Below are 22,706 nucleotides of genomic sequence, written 5' to 3' on the forward strand. Positions count from 1 at the left end.
AACATAATAATGTTCCTGATAGTAATAATATTGCCCCTATCATAAACAGAACTATTAGCACTTCAGAGGCGGCGTCTATGGTACGTTCCAAGTAAAATGGTCTATCGTCCTGACTTCTAATCATCAAAGTTAATTGCTTGCCACAATAGTGGAAAATGATCTCACGACTTGTGGCGTGGATTTCGTCAACATCACGGGCAGCACAAAAATAGCTACTTCTGTGAAATCTAAGCGATTCAGGACGGTGTACAGTTTCTACGAGTGCACTTTGTACTATTACCGAAACCGCATTTGATAGCAGCCTGGCTGTGACACCATCTGAGACACACAGTATGCCTTCGATTCACTGACATGGACAGACTGATAGCTCGTGGGAAGTGTCTCCCATGTGAAATTTAAACTATCCAGGACGGTGTACAGTCCTCGCTTGTTCACTTCCTACTTTTACTGAAAATATGCGTTTGATAGGTGCCTAGCACTGACGTCATCCGTGGCAGGGCGTATGCCAGCGTTTGACCGACACAGGTACAGTGACAGCTCGTAGAAAGTGCGTCAACCGCTCTAAACATAGTCAGCAGCATGTAAATGGCCATTTTGTCGGGCACATATTATTTAATAACTCTATTGTCCAACAATTCACAATCGTCATAATTATTATATGAATGAAGCCAAGCTGGATTCAGTTACTGAGAAAGTTTTAGCTCGACTATATTTAAACTTCGCCAGCTAGACTTTTTAGAATGGAACCGACAGTAGAACATGACCTCTGAACAACCTCTTTAAGAGTCCTTGTATTGATTGTCTCGATTGTCTTGAAACTTGGTACAGATGCATTATTTCCTTAACGTAATCGAGTGCTGTAATTATAAACTTCTATAACGACTACAAATGACAGTTAATCTAATACGAATAGTGACGTTTTGGTTCAAAATTTGGTTTTTATACATTACTTGAAAACAATTAGAGATAGCTTACTGGAGTCACATATTTATATTTATATCAAACTCAAGCTACTTAAAAATATTCATCTTCCTGAGTCTAATATTTAGCGTCTTCAGCTTTTCGTGAAAACGCCGTTTTTGATCAAAATATTGCTCCGATCGAGTTGAGATTCGTAACTTTTGATTGTGACATACATTTGCACACTCGGAACAGTTTATGGCTTTCTAGCTTCATTATTTAGCACCACATTTTTTTTCTTAAAACAATACTAGGGTTGCCCAGAAAGTATTGCACCGCATATTTTTCTCTGACGAAAACAGTGCTTCGAATGCGTAACGTTGCCTACGTATTATTTGAAGTCTCCTGAGTGAGTGCGCCAAATTTCCGTTACTTCAGACAGATAGCGCAGCTGCAGGACAGTTTCAGAATGGCGTTTGTAGGTGATATACGTTACGAGCATAGTGCCTTCGTTGAATTTCTCAATGCAGAGAAGGAAAATGTGGGGAATATTCACAAATACTTGTGCAAAGTCTATGGAGCATCTGCTACCGACAGACGTACAGCTAGTCGCTTGGCACGCAGGGTGATGTCATCAGAAGGCGGTTCGGCGGAGCTCCATGATTTGCAGCGGTCACGGAGACCATCCAAGGCTGTCACACCTGACATGTTGCAGCGAGCTTCCACTTCTTTGGGCTGTTAAAGGATGCCATTCGTGGAAGACGTTTTGAGGCCGGCGAGGAGATGATTCACACAGTGAAGCACTGGCTCCACCACCAGACGAGGATTGGTGCCGGCAGGGCATACACGCCATTGTTTCGCGCCGGAGGAAGGCCGCAGAAGGGAATGGAGGTCATGTGGAATAAGGGATGTGTAGATAAAACACCATTCTTTCGTGTGTGTAGTTCTCATATTTTTCGATAAATATCTGTTGAAGGAAAAAGTGTCGTGCATTACTTGCTAGGCAACCCTCGTATATTTAACGAAATATATTCATCTGATCCTTCTTAGATTTAATAATTGGAACATTAATATACTGAAGCGTACAATGACAAAGTTTGCATAAGCCATTTCATTTTTAATTTCATTCTTAGATTATGGTGCTGTGCACAGGAGTGTTACGATGGCGTGGCGCTAGTAGCACTGAACTGGGCTAAGTTCCAGCATACTCTCTCGTCTCTGTATCTCTTAAATGATACAGCGCTTGTTTCGCCACGCAGTCCACATAGGGTATACGAATATATGGGGCGTTAGTCGGGTATGATGTTGACTGATCACACTTAAGGACGTGTAGATGCCACATATTCACTGAGACTGCATCATCTATGCCTGATAGTCTTCGAAAGGGGTCTCGTTGAGGACCTCTATATGGCTGGCTGGTCATATAGTGAAATATCCTGATTTGTAGGGTGGTCAGATGTGAGAGTGGTCAGATTAGGACTGCTTGGGACCGTGAGAACAGGCACATTCGTCGTCAAGGTTCGAGGCGACCACATATGACCACGACGACGGAGGACCACTGTATTGTGCACGAGGCACATTTCAGCCCCTTCACTTCTGCGCCTGCCGTCTGAAAACCAGTAATGAACTCCCTGCAACATACTATGTAAACACACACAGTTGGCTGGCCGCTGTGACCGAGCAGTTGAGGAAAATTAGACAGTACAACGATACATCACGGACATCCTGCGTCTTCATGTGTTACCTTTCAGGCAACAACGTCGTGATGCCATTTTTCAACAGGACAGGGCACGTTCAAACATAAGACGTGTCTCCATGAATTATCTTTGTGTTGTTGGGGCAGGGTCTTGGCGTCATTTTCCAAAAGGACAAGGCTCGTTCACATATAAGTCGTGTCTGTATGAACTGGCTAAATGTTGTTGCGGCAGTGCCTTGGTGACAATTTTCAATAGGACTAGGCTTGTTCACACATAAGACGTGTCCCTGTGAACTGTCTGTGTGTTGTTGGTGCAGTGTCTTGGTACCATTTTCAACAGGATAAGGCTTGTTCACACACGAGACTTGTCTCTATGAAATGTCTGTTTGTTGTTGGGGTACCCCCGTGGCTAACATGATCTCCAGATCTGTATCCTACAGAAGTGTGTGTGTGACCAAGTTAGTGTCAGTAATTACGATGTCAAAGACTACTTACATTTGTGGTCCAGCTTACCTCAGAACAAGGAAGAACGGCTTTATAACATCATTCCTAACGAAACCAGTGCATGCATCCAGGCCAGATGATGTGGAACATTACAGTGATAAGTGGGCTAATATCATTTAGTTCTCAGAAAATTTGACTCGATTCTGTAATCATTGAGATATCATAACGTAACACAATATACTCTCTCAATTTGTAAAGTATCATTTCGTTTGCTCCTCCACTTGTATTTCACTTTTTTTTTTTTTAAACAGTGTACTATATTGGATTTTACACCAGACATCTGGTGTTTGAGGTTATCAGTACCTACTGTGGATCTTCACTGTTTTATAGACAGTGTTTCTCCGTATGTAAACCACTGCATAGCGAGTCATACGTCTTTGACAAAAGGATTCACGTGTTCTCGGCAAATCCATATTGGGGCGATGGACGGGGTACTGTGGGTAAGTTCGCCGCCTATTTAATTGTATGGGTCAGGAACACATTTCTACCGCGAATGTACGGAGAGAAATGCAGCGCATGAACTTCAGCAATCGACGACCGAATATATTGTCCAGTGCCTTTCCAAGAGTCTTGGCTACTCTGTGTCGAATATGCCTGCTTAGCTCGATTTCACTCTATAAGTTATTGTAAATTATAGATTTCAGCGATCTGTCGTCCTTTTTTAAAATTTAATTGTGCAGATCTAGATTTCGGCTAGAAGCTAGCCATTCTTAATGGCCCATTATTTTCGCTCAATGCATGTAATGCCTGTTGGTCTGCCTTCATCTACAGTTCAATGACCTAAAGATATACTGGCTTTTAAAGAAATCAACACTACACAATTGAAAAGATTGTTTCAGAAATGATAGGAAAACGATAATGTTCCACCTGCCTCACTGCTGCGTTTGGTCCATCAGCGTGATAGTAATGGATAGTGAGGTCTATTCGGATCATCCCCGTCCTTTGCTTTTGTCTGTGTCTGCTGTTTACCGTCAACCATGTTCGCGAAATATTTGTCAAACATCAAGATGCTACAGATAATATTTGTCACTGTCGTCAGTCGTTTGACTGTGACGTAGTGCTATGGCTTGCTGAGACCTGAGATGAAATTTTAACTGCGGGTAACAATTGACGTTCACGTACATCAAAAAGACAAGATGGTTCTGTTTACTACAAACAAATGAAATGACACACGATTTACAACTTTTGAGCGTAACTATCCGCCATATTGTAAAATTTTGCGCTGCACTTACAAAAATAGTACACTTTTACTGAATTTAACTACCGAAGACTGGACTATGGAAAAAATGAAATAAAGCAGTTTCAAGGCGGGAAAAGACGGCGTTAAGTTTTGATTAACTCAAAAGATGCTTCGTCGCTACGGAAGCTTGGCTACTGCGTATGAAAATTTCACTTACTTTTTGCTGTCCTGATAGCTGTACGGCTGGATACTCGTGTTTTTTGGTATTTCCTGCGTTCGTTCTTCCGGATCGATTAAATGGTTTTTCCCACTTCTCTTTCTCGGCTGCATTGTATCCACATGAAGAAAATGAAACGGTTATTAGAACAAGCGATGAAAATTTTTAAACACATTCATGAAATGATTTTTGATTAAGTCCGTCATATATATATATATATATATATATATATATATATATATATATATATATATATATATATATATATACCAGGCTGCAAAATGTAGTAATAAGAGATGTCGCCTCTGGAAGAAATGATTGTGGATGACAGTAAGGAATATATATATATATTGAGAGGCCAATATCAAAATACCCACACTCGTGAACAGGGTTCGAGAAGAGGTTCGTGAACTTACACCACTTATTGCCACTTATTGCCCGAACTGCCCGTTTCTGAGCCAAAAATATACTTTTAGAATGGGAAGAGTTACCCCAAAATACAATGCCATACGACATAGGCTAATGAAAATAAGCAAAATAGACTAATTTTCGTGCCGAGCAATCACTCACTTCAGATACCGTCCGAATAGTAGAAATGGCAACATTAAGTCTTTGAACAAGATCCAGAACGTGGGCTTTCCACGACAGTTTACTATTTATCTGAACACCTAGAAATTTGATCTGTTCAGTTTCACTAACCATATCCCAATTCTGTGAAATTAAAACGTCAGGTTTTCTTGAACTGTGTGTTAGAAACGGTAAAAACTTGGTCTTACTGTGATTTACCGTTAGTTTATTTTCTACAAGCCGTGAACTTAAGTAATGAGCTGTACTATTTGAAACCGAGCCAATGTTCCACACAACATCCTTTACTACCAAGGTAGTGTAATCATCAGACAGAAATATTTTAGAGTTACCAGTAATACTAGAGGAAATATCATTTACATAAAAAAGCAACATGAGTGGCCCCTAGCACTGATCCCTGGGGCACCCCGCACTTGACCGTACTCCACTCAGACCCCACATCACAGCCATTCTCAACACTGTGAATAATGATCTATTCTGTCTGTTGCTAAAGTAAGAGGTGAACCAATTGTGAGCCACTCCCCGTATTCCGTAATGGCCCAACTTCTGGAGCAATATTTTATGATCAACACAATCAAACGCCTTAGTTAAATCAAAAAATATTCCTAGCGTTATAAACCTTTGGTTTAACCCATCCAGTACCTCACAGAGAAAAGAGAATATAGCATTTTTCAGTTCTTAAACGACTTCTAAAGCCGAACTGCACATTTGATAGCAAATCGTGTTATAAAAAATGATGAATTATCCTTAAATACACAGCCTTTTCCACAATTTCAGGAAGCACTGATGTCATAGAAATAGGTTTAAAATTTTCTTCTCCCTTTTTATAATGCAGCTTTACTACTGAGTACCTTAATCGTTCAGGAAATTGATCATTCCTAAAGGAAAAATTACAAATATAGCTAAATACAGGACTAACATGTGCAGCACATTATTTCCTACTAGGCACTCCATCATATCCATGGGAGTCCTTAGCCCTCAGTGATTTAATTATTGACTCAATCTCCCCCTTGTCTGTATCACAGAGGAGTATCTCAGACATCAATCTCGGCAGGCATTTGCCAAGAGAGTCACGTCAGCATGTATTCACACTTTCCTTCACGTCATGTCGCTTCAACTCGCTTAACACAGTATCTAAAGGTGGAAGTGAGGTTATGACTTACCATCTGCTATACAAAATGACAGAGTATAGTATCAGGATTGAGAATCTAAAACGATAAAGGTTAATAGTGGCGAAAGCGAACTTCATAACATATTTGTATGATTATTTTGTTTGATTAGCTTCTTGGAAGTGGAACAACATTTCAAGACAAAGCTATTTATTTGATATTGGAAATATGTACATACGAACACGACAAACGTTTGCTATAATGGAATAAATTGAGCCTTTTTACCTTATTTATTATTTTTTTTTATCTAACTAATAACGTCGTGAACAACTGCATTTTTCTCCTTTATAAAAGCTGAACTATATTCTTGTAATGTTGTGTAATAGAAATTGCTTCGTCAACTTATTATTTAAATACACTCCTGGAAATGGAAAAAAGAACACATTGACACCGGTGTGTCAGACCCACCATACTTGCTCCGGACACTGCGAGAGGGCTGTACAAGCAATGATCACACGCACGGCACAGCGGACACACCAGGAACCGCGGTGTTGGCCGTCGAATGGCGCTAGCTGCGCAGCATTTGTGCACCGCCGCCGTCAGTGTCAGCCAGTTTGCCGTGGCATACGGAGCTCCATCGCAGTCTTTAACACTGGTAGCATGCCGCGACAGCGTGGACGTGAACCGTATGTGCAGTTGACGGACTTTGAGCGAGGGCGTATAGTGGGCATGCGGGAGGCCGGGTGGACGTACCGCCGAATTGCTCAACACGTGGGGCGTGAGGTCTCCACAGTACATCGATGTTGTCGCCAGTGGTCGGCGGAAGGTGCACGTGCCCGTCGACCTGGGACCGGACAGCAGCGACGCACGGATGCACGCCAAGACCGTAGGATCCTACGCAGTGCCGTAGGGGACCGCACCGCTACTTCCCAGCAAATTAGGGACACTGTTGCTCCTGGGGTATCGGCGAGGACCATTCGCAACCGTCTCCATGAAGCTGGGCTACGGTCCCGTACACCGTTAGGCCGTCTTCCGCTCACGCCCCAACATCGTGCAGCCCGCCTCGAGTGGTGTCGCGACAGGCGTGAATGGAGGGACGAATGGAGACGTGTCGTCTTCAGCGATGAGAGTCGCTTCTGCCTTGGTGCCAATGATGGTCGTATGCGTGTTTGGCGCCATGCAGGTGAGCGCCACAATCAGGACTGCATACGACCGAGGCACACAGGGCCAACACCCGGCATCATGGTGTGGGGAGCGATCTCCTACACTGGCCGTACACCACTGGTGATCGTCGAGGGGACACTGAATAGTGCACGGTACATCCAAACCGTCATCGAACCCATCGTTCTACCATTCCTAGACCGGCAAGGGAACTTGCTGTTCCAACAGGACAATTCACGTCCGCATGTATCCCGTGCCACCCAACGTGCTCTAGAAGGTGTAAGTCAACTACCCTGGCCAGCAAGATCTCCGGATCTGTCCCCCATTGAGCATGTTTGGGACTGGATGAAGCGTCGTCTCACGCGGTCTGCACGTCCAGCACGAACGCTGGTCCAACTGAGGCGCCAGGTGGAAATGGCATGGCAAGCCGTTCCACAGGACTACATCCAGCATCTCTACGATCGTCTCCATGGGAGAATTGCAGCCTGCATTGCTGCGTAAGGTGGATATACACTGTACTAGTGCCGACATTGTGCATGCTCTGTTGCCTGTGTCTATGTGCCTGTGGTTCTGTCAGTGTGATCATGTGATGTATCTGACCCCAGGAATGTGTCAATAAAGTTTCCCCTTCCTGGGACAATGAATCCACGGTGTTTTTATTTCAATTTCCAGGAGTGTACATTGTGGATGTGAGCTCCTTTCTGTTATTGTATAACCTAAATAATTTTTTACTTTCAGATATCTGACCTCCATTGTGTAAGATAACTCAATACAAAAAAGTATTCAATGGAATGTTTGCAGCATGGTATGAAAACATAGCATAACGGTAATAATAAAAAAAAGATTGCGAAGAAGCAAAAGCACAAGATCCACTACTATAAAACAAGTGAATACGGCGAAAAAAGGTTAACTTGTTGTTATCAGACGAAGATACCGTCAAAACGTTTTTCTCTTGAAACCTAAACGTGCTGTGACGTGTCGAGACGTTATGGTTCATTGACGAGCTGAACGAATGCTGCCAAATGAAATGCATTGTGGAATTTTTGGCGTGTTTAGACGTCAAACGTGAATTCGTCTTAAGGAAACAATTGTCCCGAGATCACGTGACAGGTGCAACTGAATGTCGACAATATACTCAAAACACATTGTTCTCTCCAGAGATGTTCCTACTCTGTGGAGTAATCAGGGAGTAACTTCCATGACACTAGAGGGAGCTTCAATGGTTTAAAACTGTAGGGGAAGACAGAGACGGAAGAAAAATTTAAGAAATAGTTTAGGACGTTGGGCACAGCTGCTGCGCAGAGATGAAGGGTTCGAGAGGAAGTTGTAATTGGCAGCCCCAAACCAGTCAGAGGGCTGTTGAACTGACAAAGTAGTGAGCAATGTAGCCACTGTGGAATCCCAGTAGGCGACCTGCCTGACCGTACGTCGTCCTGGGAGCTGTTGCGCATGCGCGTCCGTGTCGCCCATAGCCCGAGGAGCGTCGCTCGCCGTTTCCGATTGGGCAGTACAGCGGAAGCAGCCAACGCAGCGGAGTGGAACTGCTGTGCCATACCCGGCGTCGGCAGCCTCGCGGGACGCGTAAACACCGGGACAGACGTCCGGGGCACTCACGGGAGACGGGGGAGGCTCCGCCTGCAATATGGATGGGCTGGCGCCCCGGGCTGGCTGCGTCTGCTGCTCCAGTGCGAGCCGACTCTGTCAAGTAGCTGCAGTTCCGCTGAAGTGAAGGCGGAGTGCCCTCCACATTCTGCACAGCCTGTCTCGCGATAAAGCTGCCTCATCATTCGTGTCTCAGAGCGGATCTTACTTTCCCGTCACGAAACGCAATGTGTATTTGTCTGAGCGAGGATGTCTCACGCTTCAGACTTTATCGATCTGCCGGTACTAGCGTCATACCGGAGTTCACCAACTTTATGTGGCTTGATTATACCATAGCGCAAGTAACTGACGTGCTAGAATGTTATGAGCAGTGTCCACAGCGAGACTGAAGTAGCCCGATAGCGTTGCGGGCACATAAAGGAAAGTGTATAAGTAGAGCAGAGGTGACTGTGGAATCATTCGCCTTATGAAAAATAAGTGATGGAACTTCGAAGAAAGCCGGAGTTGTATTACATACGACACAGAACATCCGTACCAAGTTCCTATCGATGGAGATTATCGTTGGGCCAAGAGTCTACTCGTCTGAAACTTGTAGCCATAAAAATAGCTCATTTTTAGTTCTGCCAAGTGTGTTGTTTCCTGTAAATTAAATAGGCTTGATGGTCTCTGTGTAGACTTACACGATATCTTAAAGATGGAAGTTTAATAAATGAAAAGCACCAGGTTGCATTTGTTCTACAATATTACTTTTATTGAAAACCGGTTTTCGGCTTACAAGGCCATCTTCAGACATAAACCGGTTTACAATAAAAGTAATATTGTAGAACAAAAGCAAACTGGTGCTTTTCATTTATTATAATGTTGTTCTACCAAGAACCGACGGGAGATTCTGTTAATATGGAAGTTTAACTTAATTCAGTCACCTATAATTCCCACGTCCAAACAGTTTTTAAGCAATTCCAATTACGTGTTACACTGAATAATGATAAAATCGTAATATGAAGTGGGTCCCAGTTCGGTAATTTCTGCCGTTCGGTAATTTCTGCTCGCTAAAATACCAAACAAGTTGCTTTCGATGTAATAGGGTCACTATTTTTTACTTTACACGACCGCTGCCCTTTATTACGAATACTAACACACACTGTTGTCAAGAGAACAGTAGTTTCTTGAAGTGAGAATGAACTCTTGAGGATCACGTCCTGGAGGAAGCCTGGCACTATTTGGGCGTCTTGCATGTGGAAGTGCGTTATGTGAAACTGTTTCGTGTAGAGTCGTACAGTTCAAGTGCCCTAAGCGTAAATGTCTTGTGCAGAGGAATGTATTGAATATGTATGGGGTTTTATAGCTGCTGTTGTTGGCAAAGAAGGCAGAAGCCGCAATGCCCCCCCCCCTCCCCCCCTTAAAGACAGATCAGCCTTAGGAGTATCACATGAATTCACTGCATGAGACACTGAGAAGATATTCTGAATTTAGCCCAGGCGTTGGTGCAATGCCTGCTGAAGAGGAACTCTACACCACCGCCTCTACTACTGTCGTCGGACAAACAGTGCCAGCAAATACTTTTTTTTCTCCCACCAGGAGTGTACATCAGTTACCTCACAGTGGAGCACTACAGATGAGATAATTATAGAACAGTCGCCTGAAGTATGGTTTCTCTGCATAAATTTACTTGTCCTACAAATGTGCAACATCAAGAACTAGCTAACATCATGCACAGAATTTTAGACCGCTGCTTGTTGTATCCAAGGAACGGTATCAATTTCATCCGAACTCCTCAGAGTGAATTCTTAGAGAATCAGGAAATGAAGCAAAGTTTCGAAATACCGATCACAAGCTGTTATGTATTCCATGTAGCAGCGTGGAAGGTGTAGTTGCAATGAATAGCTGGTGTCGGGATGAAGAGCAGACGGTTAACTGCAACGAAGGACAATGTGATTAACGCTCACTCACACTCAAAACGGTTGCTGGACTCTTACTATCCTACTGTATCGTCAACCAGTACCGGGTATGCTATACTTGTGTCTAGCCGTTGGAAGACGTTTTGTGTCGAAAACAGAAGTAAGGCAATTCATTTCTAGACATTCTTTGACTGGTACGTAACTAATACACAAGACCTTACATTAACATGTTTCCTATCTTCCTCTCACAGAGTCGGTATCAACAATCGCAGTATAAACATAAATATCTAAGTTTCGCATGCCTTATTTTCAGTTTGAAAAGGCTCGAAAACAGGCTTATGCAAATACACTATTTGTGACTGGCTGCAGTTATCTATTTATTTTCAATTGATAATAATGCTTCTGTTGCTGTAGAAGGTTTTCCGGAATATTAACACTGATTGATTTCATCCAGTTTGAATTAGAGAACTAGAATGAGGCTTAGCTATGCGAAGGACACTTTTGTTTGTTTGAGTATTTACTTCATCCTGGAAGATTAGGACATTCTAGCATTGTCTCACATCTAACCAGACACAGCGACTCGAAATAACAATATGCGTAGTATATGCGCAGGAAATAACAATACTATTAATAATAATTGCAATGAACATATCGAATTTAATAAATGTCTGTCTAATTAACATTACGTTAAGTAGTTTCCAAATTACGTCATTATCGAAAGCAAGAAATGACATGTGTAGTGTTAACAATGTAATAGAGCTACTCGTTTACTGTTCAAGAGAAGAGAAACATCTGTGATACGTCGTGGTCGGAGCTTAACCGGTGATAATAGATAGAACATTCCACACATTAGGACAGAGCACAGTTGTACTGGGTACGGCCAAGAGTGTTCATAAGTGTATTTAGTGGTTTCAAAATGTACGCTGTCGGAACAACGCTGCTATGTTTCGTCTCTGACCGTAGGGAGAGAGCCGCTATCTAGACGAAAAGTCACTTATGTGCGAAAGGAACTGGTGTAAGGCACTGGCCGTGCTAGTGGGCTAGTGCAGCTGCAGTACCGCAAGTACTTGAAAAATCGTGTATTAACGACTATGTCATGACAAATGGAGACTGGAACGTTTTGGTTAAGACTATACTAACTATTCGCCGTAAGTAGTGTTCGATAGCTGTCTGGTGACACAAACTTTTATTTATTACTACATTCTTAGTGAAATGCTGAAGCTGCAGTGGAATACATTATTTATTCTCTTTATTCATTACTGTATTGATATGTGTACCATGGCTATATTAGGACAATCAGGACCTCTGTTACCCATAACCAGGTATTCTTACATGATTTGCAGTAAATTTATTACTTGTACATTATTATTAGGTTGTAATAATAATAATAATAATAATAATAATAATAGTAATAATAATAGTAATAAAAGTGCAAACGAAGCGTTGTTACTTCATTCGAAAACGCCACTGGAGACATGTCTTCTGAGCTGAAATAACTGTAGACGATTTCATTTCAAGCAGTAACTATAGTTGTCTAATCTCGATAAGCAGGTGGTGACCAAACCGTTACAGCGACCTTCCCGTTCAGGTATCTGTCGTTCGCCTGACTGTGATGTCTCTCAGCAGCACGTAGGGGCTATGCGGGTCGCGGCGTACAGGCGAAAGGGCCTTGTTAGAACGTGCAGAAAATGCAACTCACTCACACATGGTCTGTTATCCATATAACCTACCTCGTTGCCTGCGGGGCCAAGTGCAGTAAAATTCGCAACTCTACCGTATGACTCATCCCATCCTGTCACTTTTGTTTCTGGTATTTGCACTGCAGAGCCAAAGAAACAGGTACATCTGTCTAATATGATGTAGGACCCTCGCGAGAACGCAGAAATGCCGCAACACGACGGGTCGTGGACTACTGTATGAAGTAGTGCTGGAGGGAATTGACACCATGAATACTGCAGGGCTGTTCAGAAACCCGTAACAATACGAGGGGGTGGAGTTCTCTTCTGAACAGCACGTTGGAAGGCATCCCAGATACGCTCAGTAACGTTCATGTTTGGGGAGTTTGCTGCCCATGGGAAGCGTTTAAGCTCAGAAGAATGTTCCTGGAGCCAACCTGTAGCAATTCTGGACGTGTGGGGGTTTCGTATTGTCCTGCTGGAATTGCCAAATACGTCGGAATGCACGATGGACATGAATGGATGCAGGTGATCAGACGGGATGTCTAGGTCCGTGTCACCTGTCAGAGTTGTATCTAGACGTATCAGGGGTCAGAGATCATTCTAACTGCACACTCCCCACACCATTACAGAGCCTCCACCAGCCTGAACATTCCTCTGCTGACATGCAGGGTCCATACCCGTACACGTCCATCCGCTCGATACAATTTGAGTCGGCCGCGGTGATCTCGTGGTTCTAGGCGCTCAGTCCGGAGCCGCGCGACTGCTACGGTCGCAGGTTCGAATCCTGCCTCGAGCATGGATGTGTGTGCTGTCCTTAGGTTAGTTAGGTTTAAGTAGTTCTAAGTTCTAAGGGACTGATGACCACAGATGTTAAGTCCCATAGTGCTCAGAGCCATTTGAGCCATTTTTTGATACAATTTGAAACGAGACTCGTCCTGCCGGGCAACATGTTTCCAGTCAACAGTACAATGTCGCTGTTGACGGCACCAGGCGAGGCGTAAGGCTTTGTGTCGTGCGATCGTCATGAATACACGAGTAGTCTTTCGGCTCCGAAAACCCATATCGATGATGTTTCGTTGAATGGTTGGCTATCTGACACTTGTTTATGATCCAGCATTGAAATCTGCAGCAATCTGCGGAACGGTTGTACTTCTGTCACTTTGAACGATTCTCTTCTGTCGTCATTGGTCCCGTTCTTGCAGGATCTTTTTTCACCCGCAGTGATGTTGGAGATTTGATGTTTTACTGGATTCCGGATATTCACGGTACACACGTGGTATGGTCGTGCGGGAAAATCCCCACTGCATCGTTACCTCGAAGATGCTATGTCCCATCGATCGTGCGCCGACTATGACACAGAAGTAAATTAAGCGTTGACTTTTAAATGTTGCATTCCACTGTTTCCACTTCTCGTACGAGTAAACTGTATTTTAGATAGAAGTTTACTAATCCATTGCCCAATCAAAATTTAGAATTATTTAGAGAATATTTTTACATATTTTACATAGAGGAGATTTTAGTGACCAAGTGAACATATCTGACGGAAACTAAGTTTACGTGTCAACTACCCATAGCCCCTTTCAGTTATCTGGAAATTTCTGAAGCTGTAGGAGAACAATGAACCAGCAGATATCACCTATGAACTCGTCAAAATACAGGAGGTTAACTAATAAAAAATAAAAAAAATATGCGTAAAATATGCGCAATTACAAGAGTTTTAGTTATTCACATGACACCAGATTCGTTGGATTCGCCGACTCAAAGACTAATGCTCAACAATGAGCCTAACGCAGGCCACAGGCTACACTACACATTAGACTGCCACCACAACCTTCATTGTAAAAAACCAGCGCAGCTGAATAATTTCTATTGTGATTGTTTCTGTTCTATTTCTGTTCGTACACGCCATAACATCATTATATCAGGGCTATAAGTCAATGTATGGTATCGGTAGGTTCAACTCTTCTGATAAGTGAAATGAAATTCCCAAGAAATTTTATTATTTCAAAAGGGACATAAAAGACTCCATAAAACACTGTTGCGAGTTTAGACGATCGCAAATATCGTATCTTCTGCGCTGTAAAACAGCTAAGCACGCAGGTGGAGAGCAAAGATTACGGAAAGGGATTAGCTGTTAGCAAACTACTTATAGAGGATTACTGCCGTTAGTAAATACGATTATTTATCAGAGGTAACGTCTCGTGCAAGCTAGATTTATTATCCGATTTATTATTGTCGTTTTAAACAGACTGCTAGACGAAAGATTATGAGACAGTCGAAATACCCTACAAAATCAGAAAGATGTAATAATTCCATTTCCGAAGAAAAAAGAATATCAGTTACCAAATCACTAGTTTAACATGTCGTGGTTGCGAGATACCGAAACCAATCAAGCAGAGAAGAACGGTAAAGTTAGAAGAAGACGGTCTTCGGCAATACTGACCCTACGACTCATCTTAGATGAAATGTTGAAGAAATCCAAGTTTCTAATATTTGCAGATTTGGATAAAGCTTATTGCTGTTTTGATTACAATACACTCTTTATAACTGTGAAGGTAGCGGGAATAAAATACAGGGAGTGATATGTTACTTGCAACTTATACAGAGTGTAGTTGTAAGAGTCCAAAGACATGAAAGGGAAGCAGTGGTTGAAAAGGGAGTGACAGAGGACTGTAGCCTATTCCCCATCTTACTCAATCTGTGCGCTGAGCAACTTGTGGAACAAAACAGGGTGAAATTTGGAAAGCAAATTATAATTGAGGGAGAAGAAATATAAAAGACGGTATAAAACAAGAGTAATGGAATGTAGTCGAATTAAACCATTCGATTCTGAAGGAATTAGATTATGAAATGAGACATAGAAGCGGTAATGAGTTTTTTTAATTGGTCAGCAAAATGACTGACCACGGACGAAGCACAGAGGATATAAAATACTGCTGATAATAAGTACAAATGCAGTTCAGAAAAAGACGAATTTTTAACATTGCATGTATGTGTTACGATGGCTTTTCTGAAAGTATTTGTCAGGAAAATGTTCAAGTGTGTGTGAATTCCTAAGGGACTAAACTGCTGAGGTCATCGGTCCCTAGACTTATACACTACTTAAACTAACTTATACTAAGAACAACACACACACCCATGCCCGAGAGAGGACTCGAACCTCCGGCAGGAGGGGCCGCGCAATCCATGACATGGCGTCTGACACCGCTCGGCCACTCAAGGCGACTGAAACCGCTCGGCCACTACGCGTGGTATTTGTCGGGAAAGTGTGTTGAAGTTCTGCGTGCTCGAGGGGACCCTACAGAATGTTAGGCAGGTGTACCAATTTCTTTGGCTCTTAAGTGTATGTGGCCTACGCCCGCCTAATGTCTTTGTTATATTTGTCGTCCGAACGCTTATCGGAGTGGAGCATATTTGCGTTTGAACGTTTACTAGAGTATCGTTTAAAAATTTGACGTAAATCGGCTAAAAACTTTTCGAAATTTTTGCTAATTAATTTGTTCTTTGATATTGTATTTATATACTTATATGCCACATATATGAAAAATATTTAGCTCGTGTCCTCCCTAACGTTTATCAGAGTAATGTGGATATATCTGAAGCAAATCGGCCATGTACTTTCTAGATTTTTGGTAACAACGTTAAACAACGACGTGCTTTTATGTAAGATACATTAGTTTCAAACTGTGCCGACAAACTTTCTGAAAGTAAAGTTGCACGAATCCTAAAGGTGCCCAAAATGGCAAGAAATTCTCGCTAATTACGGGGCACTTTTTTATTGGTTATCTGTGAATCACACGACATGTTTAGGCTTGCAGGCTGGTCTGCAGAGAACTTTCGCACCAGATAAAGTAGTCACGTTCACAGGCTGAACGTACCTACCGCCAAACATAAGTGCAACACTACTGGTGAGTCTATAACCAGAACCAGCAAACCACAGGAAGTTTCGTAAAGCAAAACAGAAAAGGAAACACGCACCACTAAGGACAAATGTCAAAAAGACTGACTTTTACGAATGGAAGCTGAAACAAAAATTTTACCCATTATAGATGTGGAAGACTGCGACTGTTGTGAATACACGTTTCCACAAAATACGGCAAACAGTCACCTTTTGTTTTATTCTTCAATTTTCATTTTCCGTTACCGGTTTCGAATCGTCTAGCAATTCATCATCATATGATACGTATTTATTGCATGTTTGCAGCATTGTAAGGTCCATGTAGCTGTGGCAAAATTTATAAACGAAACATCTAAGCACTGAAGGTCGTGCGAATTATTCACATTATAAGACTGATTTAGTTGCATTACTGAAACGCCTCAAACGACTGTAGCGATTGAAAGAAACATCACTGCCAACATTTACATGCTCACATAGCTGTAATCAGCAGACCTGTGCTCACAATCGCAATGCAAAGTGAAATGCCGATAATGGTGAATGGACACTTCGATTTTATGGCATGTAAATTACGCTACTGTCCAATTTGTTAGAATTTGTTGCTGTTATCGTTTGTGAAAAAAGAACTCAAAATTTCTCACGAAAGCTTATAGATACTGATACAAAAAAAATTTATGTTGCATTAAAGCCTTTCACATATTTTATAGTTGTTGTTATTAAAATCCTATGCATCTTAGTGTCCACACGAATGCCATAAAATGCGCTGGATACACTGATGAATGGTTATTACATACTCGTTGTTGTTTACTTAACTCATAGTCTAACGTTTTGTGAGAACTGCCACACGTAGAGAGAGTACAGTCTCATCGGAACTGTAGATGCGATAAAGTGATTAAGAGAGCAGTCAGATACCGTACACCATGTAGGTCCAGCCGCACATCTCTTGTATTATCAAAGACATTGTAAGGGCTGTGAACACTTACACATAATAACTATTTGTAAAGTTGTTTATTTTTGAATTCTTCGCATTGGGGTTTGTCTTACTGTCAATGGTAGATATGCTATTTCAGGTCAAATAATATCTAGGCTCTGAACGAATAAGCACAGTATACAGAGCGCTTCAGCTGCCCCTACCGATGTTGTTCCATGCAACCCTTAGTGATATGTCTGACCTTCAAAATCCACACGCTAGATTTTCGTATTCACTCGCTTGTTATGCGCAAAGTATTAGCGCTATAGAAAAAAATGAACTGGAGATTTAATGTTGTTAGATTTTGTACTGGACGCCGCTGTTTACGAGTTATTCAGGAAAAACGTACAACAATGATTTCAGACGCAGTTCCACCCCCACACTCATCTCTGACCAGACAGGATTTCTAGCATGTTATTCGTGGAAATCCCTGCTACAACTGTGCAAAAATCTCCAACCACACGAGGCTATTACCGATTTTCGACATTTTTTGGTCTCTATTGATTGGGCTAGTACGTGTCAGTATATTCGACTGTGTCGTTGACATTACTAATTTAAACGTGGTCGTGAGTAAAACGAAAGAAAACCGAAACCTGTAACCGCTTCGATAAAACTATTTATATTGACAATTCTGTTCAGACTTAACTATTATAAGCGTAGTAGTTTTATAGTCAGAAGGCTTGTCGAATACAACGATGGAAAAAATCAGAAAATTGTATGTAAAATTTACACAAACGTCAGTTTTACTGTCAGTAATTGTAATAAGGTCAGTCAATGAATACCAAAAATTGTCGGATGTTGGAAATAATTCATGCAATCACAAATTTCTGTACAGTAGCTGGTGGGATTGCCGTGAACAACGTACTAGAAATAATGTCCGGTGGGGGCTGAATGTGAGAGTGTGGACGCGTTTGAAGATCGCTTTTGTAGGTTTTTCTTGAATAACTCGAAAACTACGTTCTCTAGCAAAAACGTATTCCAGTGCAAACTTTAATAAGATTAAATTTCTTTTTTTTCCCTGTCGTGTTCATTTTTTTTCTGTAGGACTAATAGTTTGAGCGTAGCGAGCAAGAGAATGTGAAAATATCGTGCGTGACTTTTGAAGGCCAGGTATTACGTTGCAGGTTGCATAAAACTGCATCAGTAGGGGCATCTGAATCACCTTTCATAACTGACAGGCTACAAAAAACCATATAAAATCGGTATTAAAGCTGTCTGCGTTCGCGGTTTAGTATGGCGAGCCATGTTGCTGTGCAGTGGCGGAAAAATGCTACGCTACCGTAAAGATCTGACGATTTATTTAGTACTTGCGACAACCGATGTGCAAAATGAGGAGAATTATCCGCACCGAGAACAGACACACGATCTAGAGTGACAAAGTGTCACTGGTACGTCAAGGCGTAAAGAATTTAGTGCACTGCTGTGAATCGTTGCAGAGTACTGGATGAAAAAGAGGCAAAAATGAACTAAGGTTCCGGATCCTGTTGGTCACCGTTCTTATGTGAGAACTTTCATTATTCATTTAACTATGGAACTGTCATTGATTTGTGAGGAGAGGAGCAATGGAGGGAAGACTACAATGAAGCGCAAGAACCTTTGTGAAGGCCATTGCTACTCCAACTCCTTTCTTGAAGGCTCGTCAAGCGCATAGTACCCCACGTCGGAGTGAAGACTGCCGTAACTGAATGTAAGTCCGATTGGTTTTCGAGAAATGAGTATTTCATATTTACATCTATTTCTACGTTTACACTCCACAAGTCACCACACGCTGTTAGGGGGAGTGAACGATTGGTACCACAATCAGTCCCCCCCCTTCCGTGTTCCATTCGGACCATGGAACTTGGTGTGGATGGCTGTCGATAAACCTTCACACCAGCTCTAATTTCGCGAATTTTCTGGCTGTGATCGTTTTTCGAGACGTACGAAGGAAGTAACACGTCGCAAGCCTCTTCCCGGAACATATTCTTTCGGAATTTAAACGGAAAACCTCTCCGTGACGCACAGTGCCTCTCTTGTAGCATTTGCCACTGTAGAGATTTTTTTATCTCCGTAATGTTACCACACCCACTAAACGACCTCTTGACGAAACGCGCTGCTCTTTGTTGGATCTTGTCTGCCTCTTCTATTAATGCATCCTGATAAGCGTCCCAGATTGATGAACAGTACTCAAGAATCGGTCGAACAAGTGTTCTGTGAGCCACTTTTTTCGTGGATGAGTTACGTTTCCTTAATATTCTTCCAATTAATTTCGCCTGATTTTCTGCAATTTGTTTCATGTCGTCATTCGAATTTGGGTTGCTCAGGATGGTTACTCATAGGTATTTACGATAGTTACTGTTACCAGTTATTTCTCACCACTATTGTGATCACACAGTAGAGCATTTTTTGGCTTATTGAGGGGCAGTGTGTTACATTGATTTACAAAAATGGTTCAAATGGCTCTGAGCACTATGGGACTTAACATCTGAGGTCATCAGTCCCCTAGAACTTAGAACTACTTAAACCTAACCAACCGAAGGACATCACACACATCCATGCCCGAGGCAGGATTCGAACCTGCGACCGTAGCGGTCACGCGGTTCCAGGCTGAAGCACCTATAACCTCACGGCCACACCGGCCGGCCATTTATTTACATTTAGCGATAACTGCGACTTTCTGTACCAATCATTAGTCCTCTGCAGCTCTTCCTGCAGCTCTCTCCAGCCTTCTGGTGTTGCTGCCTTCTTGCAGACAACAGCATCATCTGCGGGCAGCCTAAAGTGGCTTTCGGCGTTATCCACTAGATCATATATATACATTGTAAAAAGTAACGGTGCTGTCAACTTCCTTGGAGAATAACAATTTGTCCATTTTATTTGGACTGTTGAGCTCCGTGGCCGTGGATAATGATATTTTACTATAAAAATGCGGCAACCAGCCACTTGGAGAACTTCTGAAATTACCTTTACATCTGTCTATTGCTTCCATTAAGAGGGACGTATTGTTTGTCATCTACGTGTAAGCGCTGATTCCCGTGTGTGCCTTCATAGACGAACTGTGTGAGATGAGTTTCGCAAGTTCTATTTTTGGAGTTCAATGCTGATTGTTGCAGAGGAGATTCTCGGTCTTCAGAAATGTCTTTATACATGAGCGTAAAACATTCTCTGTAATTCTGCCAAAAATTGACGTCAGATGTATAGGCCAATGATTATGTGCATCTGTCCTACGGTCATTCTTGAAAACAGAATGACCAGCCCTTTTTTTCCCAGCCGCTAGGTAACCTTCTTCGGTCCAGCGATCTACGATAAACTGCTGTTGGAAGGGAAGCATCTCGTCTCCTATAGAGCATCCTGCTGCGAAAGCTATTGCTGTGTGCCGTTTAGTACACAGAAGATGGTCGTACACGGCGGTGAGCTGGTACCTGGCGACGCAATGTCTGCACTGCAAGGGGTACATGTTGTGTCCACATGGCCCTAATGTACTGCAAACGGTGTAGATCTATCTCTGTCGACGGCTAGAGATCCATTCCAGCACGCTGCACTGGCAGCACGCATGCCACAGTATCGGTTTCCACAGTCGAGAAACCGTCCCCAGTATACCTACTTCTGTAACTTGCGTCGCCATCTCACGACTCTGTGGCAACGCTCGATTCGGAAGTGGCCAGTTCGAACCTTGATGGTAGAAGAAATGTTCACGACCAGTATTTGGCTGGACACGGGGGAAAAGGTGGTGGCGTAGGGCTCCTAATAGTCAAATTTTTGGTCGGTGCCTGGGTACAATACCCAACCGCTCTGCGGAGTCTCATGAAGTAAGGGTACGTAACGCTGCTAATAGTTGTCCATTTGGAGTACGTTAAGCTCGGCGACCGCTTTCGTGCTATGCAAAAAGAGTGCACTATGTGCTGGAATTGCGTGTAACTTATCCAGCGGCACATCATCGTATAACACAAACAGGGTATAATTGCACTGTAGTACTCAATAGTCACCTGCACTCAATAGATACACTTAAGACACAGCTTTCGCACGTCACGTAGAAAGCCACCATTGCATATAGAGGAAGAAAAACCTTCCGATTAGGTAGCTGAATCTACCCCTGGGTCCCTGTCAGCCATTTTTGCAATACGATCCTTCCTCTCTAAGGTAATGATAGTAGCAGCCGCTATGTTATAGAAGTTTTAAAGTCAGCTCAAAATCCCACAGGGAAATACTTATTCACTCATGAGACGGAAAGTGCTATTATCTTTTTAACAGCTGCGGATATCGGTGCTTCGTTTTACTTGTGACTTGTTAAAGACATCTCGAATATAGTTGGTCGGTAACTTGTTCCATAAGCACCTCTATGAATTACTGTTATAGTTTGTGCACTAGCATAGAAATTGTACAGAGGAATTTCCTCATGAAAACACTCAAGCTATGTCTGAGTTCATACTACGACATTTAGAATCACTGCTTATAGATGTTGGTGCTTCATATTAAATGGAATTCTCGGAGTCAGGGATAGTATTCAATATTTTTATCCTATTCCAACTATGTTCACAGACGATAGTGGATACAGGAATGTTCGGAAAATGTTGTTTAATATAATTCTAAAATACTTCAATTTTTCCTGTTATTAGAGTCATTAATTTCTATATTAGTTTCTTTATCACACTTTTATTTGTTCTTAGGGACGACTGTATAATATCTGAAAAGTGAGAGAGCAAGCTGAAGTCCCAAAATAATTAAATGCTTGTAATAATGTATTAACTTTTAGATTTATCTTTGTCAAAGGTGGATTTCAGAATGACAAATTCTAGGTTTCTCCTTTACTTGTTTACGTATTTACAGTATGATTACAAAGGGTTTCATGGCGGGGTGATAAAACTCATTCTGAGCTGTAAAGTGGTAGCAAGTTTCAGTTTTTTGATTATACTTTATTTTCCGTATTGACCTTAAATATGAAATATTTGGAATATAAACAGGCCACCGACGACACATTAATAATTTAAATTTATCTCTGCGCTAAGACCATTTTTCAGGCGCTAAGTGTTGCGAAAATCGTGGGACCGTATGTTGCAGTCCTGAACAAGCTGCTAGTGGAGGTGATCAGCACTTTAGGGTATACGAGGTGAACCTGGATTGACCGACTAATTTCAGAGGATCTTCAGGAACTTCTATGAGTATTTTGGTACGAGTGACAAGTTGTATCGGGTGGCTCGTTACAGAATAATGATGACATCATAATTTATTCGGCTTGTTACCCATCCAGCTTTGTTTCTGTGAAAAACCTACGTAACGGAGGAACACTCGGTAAATAACGCAGAAGGACCTGTAAGACACCCACATACAGCT

This window comes from Schistocerca serialis, chromosome 5 (genome assembly GCF_023864345.2).
Source record: "Schistocerca serialis cubense isolate TAMUIC-IGC-003099 chromosome 5, iqSchSeri2.2, whole genome shotgun sequence".
Taxonomy (NCBI): domain Eukaryota; kingdom Metazoa; phylum Arthropoda; class Insecta; order Orthoptera; family Acrididae; genus Schistocerca; species Schistocerca serialis.